Below are 4,232 nucleotides of genomic sequence, written 5' to 3'. Positions count from 1 at the left end.
GCTGGAGGCCTGCAGGTGTCGAGGAAAGGGGGTGCTTGAGCGATACCTTGTCCGTGTGAACTCTGTGTTCTGCCACTCATTTACAGCCTTGGGAACGGGAAAAATTCACCTTCGAAAGGGCTCAAAGAGCTAGAAAACGCATAGGAACGTCAGCGATGGGCTCTCCACTCAACCGTAGCTAACAAGTGCCTGAAATTTGAAGTACCTGCTCAAATTAACCGAAGCAATAGGACTTGATTTGATTGGGTATCTTTTTACACCAATACACGAGTCAGTATTTTTAACCAAAATGTAAAATATGTGTTGGTTTTTTTTGGGTGTTTAGTTTGGTTTGGTTGTAGAACAGGTTAGTGACTGGTCTCCCGTGGACCCGACTGGTTGTAAACAGGCAACACTTGGCCGTGCTCCGCTTTTAAAATGCATTCCTGTGCTGGCCGCCGAGGGGTCAGCCTTGGCTTCAGCTGCACTTACCGGCTTTTGTTTGGTGTTTTGGCTTTTTTTAAAAAAAGGAAGACATTTAAGGGCTTTTTATCCGTAATATGGAAATAATTCCAAGAAGAGACCCCGTACCTTTTCCCGCCACGCGCACAGACTCCCTGCCACCGTAGCCGGGCTGTGGTACCATGCGCGCCGGTGAGCACGGGACGCGTAGCAAGCGCCCACGCGTCGTCGCCGCGAGGTTGCGGTGGTCGTAGGGTGCGGGGCCGGGGCACGGGGTGCTGGGGGGGGACAGAGGCATCGCGAATGCACCAAACGACAAGGGTGGCTAAGGCACGGCTATGTTCTTCAGCTAGAGGCAGCTTTTGAATAACAGTGTATTTATTAATTAGCACTAAGGTTATTAACATCTCAATAATCAGTATTAGGACTCTGAGGACCGTTGCAGTTCCGTTACTCGCGCAGAGAAGCATCCTGTGCCCTGCTCCGGTGGGTTCGCACCCTGCCCCAGCGCCAGCTTCCTTGGACAATCCAGTTCAAAGGCCCCCCCCAAAAAAAAAAATCCCGCTAAGTTACAGGTCAGACGTTGCATTTCTAAAGCGTAAAAAGGGAGATGAGCCCGACTTGAGCAACGTAACGCACCCCCGCTGCTGGTTCGCGCCAGCGGCCCGGAGCAGCGAGGCAAAGCCGAATTGGTGCCGGCGGGGTACGCGGTCTTCTCAGAAGCGAGGAACTGGACTGAAGAGAAATTTGTACTTCCCAAGATACATTTTTTTGCTTACAGCTTACCTTTCCTGGTCTCATTGCATCAATATGTTAATTGTAAAATTTATTGTATAGTATTTAACCACTGAATTTCTTTTTCTTTTATGTTGTGCTTATGTGAACCACTGGTGAAGGTCCCTTTTTTCCCCCCCCCCCCCTCCTCCCCCCCCCAGATCATGTGTAGTTATATGATAATCTGTTTTTAAATGTACAGATATTTTGCTACAAAATCGGTGCAGTTTTTTATGGTTTTTACACTTCTCTTTTATTCCCACTTCAGCCTCCGGGTAATATTGTAAATATTGTTTTAAAAAAAAAAAAAAAAGCGCATCAGCCTGTGCTATACAATCTGAATGTTATTTTAACTTATAGTTTTTGTTTTTATATTTAACTAAAAACGGACAGTTTGGGGCTCAAAGTTACCACATTGACCTCTGCTTACCTATTTACAGGAAGTTACTTTAAAAAACTGCCACCTTCTTGCATTTACAGCGACGTATACTTGACACGCTAAAGAGAACATGCCGACTCGCCGCTCCCGGCACTGACGGAAGAGTATTTTAAGCTGCGTAAGAAAAAATTTGACAATTAATTTAATAAATCGTTAGGCAAATGGTTAACAGCACTCGGCGCTCACATTCTTAAGCTCAAAGGTATTTTTTTAATCGAAGACAGAAATTATCGTACAACCAGACTATAATGCTGGCATGTTCTCTTTACTATTTTTCTAGTACTAGACCTGCTTCTTAGCAATATTAGAAGTGTTTTATAAAAGCAGTTCATGTTACTGTCCTGGTCTGTTCCTGGCATAAGATCAAATAAACTATTTACACTACTACATGGTAATCCAAAGGATTTTTTTTTTTTTTTTGGTCACTTTTTTTTTTTTTTTCCCTCTCTCCCTACAAATGGTGGTGTTTCACAGGTGCTTTCAGCAGGGGCAGAGCCAAGGCCTGGGCGCTGGGTTGGTCTGTGGGGTGGTTCTGGTCTGTGTGGGTTTTTTCTTTTAAAACCACTCACTGTTTGCTTTTGTCCAGCTGATCACCCAGTGACTGTAAATGCCCCCTCGTGCTTTTTGTTTTTTCTTTTATAGAATCATAGAATCGTTTAGGTTGGAAAAGCCCTTTAAGATCATCCAGTCCAACCATTAACCTACACTGCCAAGTCCACACTAAACCAATCAAGGGCAGAGTCATAATTAATTGCATGTTTCCTGGCTTGGTGGCTGGATTAGTTTTTAATGAAAGTAAAAACTAGGAATCATTAAGGTTGGAAAGGATCTCTAAGATCACCAGCCCAACCATCAACCCAACACCCCCATGCCCACTAAACCATGTCCCCAAGTGCCACCTCTGCCCGTTTATTGAACCCCTCCAGGGCTGGGGACTCCCCCACCTCTCTGGGCAGCCTGTTCCGATGCTTGGCCACCCTTTCCATGAAGAAATTTCTCCCAATATCCAATCTAACCCTCCCCTGGCGCAGCTTGAGCCCATTTCCTCTCGTCCTATCGCTAACTACTTGGGAGAAGAGCCCAACGCCTCCTTTCATGCAGCTGTAGAGAGCAATCAGGTCTCCCCTCAGCCTCCTCTTCTCCTCTCTTTTTTCCCTTCTCCTCTCTGAAGTGAATTCTTTGAGGCTGTTAGAGCTGGGGAAGGGAAGGCCGGGACCCTCCACAACCCTTCCGCAGCCCCCGCAGCGCTCACCCCCCCCGGCCGAGGCTGCTGTTCACCGCCCGACCTCTGCTACCGGCCATTAACGTGCAGCATCAACACTAAAATAAGTCTCCAGCTGCTTTATTTGCACCCTGGGTTTACTCCCAGCTGCGGCAGAGCCAGGCTAGCGGGCGCCCAGGGGACAAACTCCGGCTGCATGCGCCTGGGCACAGCCCCGCGGGCGAGGAGTAGTTTGCCGTAAATGTACAAAATAACCCAACAGGACAAACGTGTAAGTCCTGAAGTTAAAGAGAACAACTTCATACTTCAGCCAAAATTCAGATTTAATTTCTAGAAGGGTTTAACAAAATAAATGCAACGGAGCGCAGGGCGAGGGCGGGTGCAGGCAGCTGGGGTCAGAACAAACCCGGCCCAAAGGGGCCAGCGCCGCGCGAGGGCCCTGCGGCACAGAGCACAGATTTAAACACCGACAGACACCATTAACACTTAAAAAGTAACTGATCTTGCTAAAGCATCCTGTCACCGTCAAGGCAGAAATAGAGTTTGAGCTCGGGCAGGAGAGGGGGAGTTGCCGCGTAAGGCGACAGGCCACCCTGAAAAGATGAGGCTGCAAAACAGGAACGAGGAGGGGGAAAAAACCAACAAAACCAACCCCCAAACCTGCAAAAAAGCCTGAACTCATCTCCCTAAAAACTCAATTACACCTCGGCAGGATTGTTTTGAAAGCAGTCTCCTTTTAAGGTGTGTTTCTTTTGCAAGACCTAATTAAGACACGAAAAAAAAAAAAACATTAGAATAATTTACATTTACAGTTTTTATTTTTAATGGAAAAATAAAGGCAAACCTTTTAGAAGTAATATTTACTTAGAAACACTTTTTCCCTTATGCAAATGCAAGGCGATTAACAAAATATCGTACATAAGTTCTAACGCGTTTGCAAACCATTACGACCCGGCAAATTCTAAGTCAGCTCAGCGCCCGCTCCCTCCCCGCGCCCCAGCTCCACCCCAGCGTAAACCCCGCGTAAGACACAATCAGTAGTGAACCTCCCGCTCCCCACCTGGGCATTGCTACCTGCTACGCTACCTACGTGGTTCTATGTTAAAATATAAATCCAGGGAAGTGAATTTACACGGTTCGCAAAATACCTATTTACAGTCTCGGCTGGGAGCCCGGCTACGGCCCCTCCTGCCACAGGGGAGCAACCGGGAACAAAGGCGCTGCCAGCGCTTCCGCGACTTCCCAGATTTTGGCACTGAACGCCCCACCGGATACAGGAAATTACCGCAAGGCCTGTTTGACCAAACTCAGGTATTTTTTCCCCAAGCGCTGGGCAACGGCCGGGCGATGAGCGAC

The sequence above is a fragment of the Pelecanus crispus genome, chromosome 5 (genome assembly GCF_030463565.1).
Source record: "Pelecanus crispus isolate bPelCri1 chromosome 5, bPelCri1.pri, whole genome shotgun sequence".
NCBI classification, from domain to species: domain Eukaryota; kingdom Metazoa; phylum Chordata; class Aves; order Pelecaniformes; family Pelecanidae; genus Pelecanus; species Pelecanus crispus.
Note: the sequence above shows the minus strand (reverse complement) of the source record.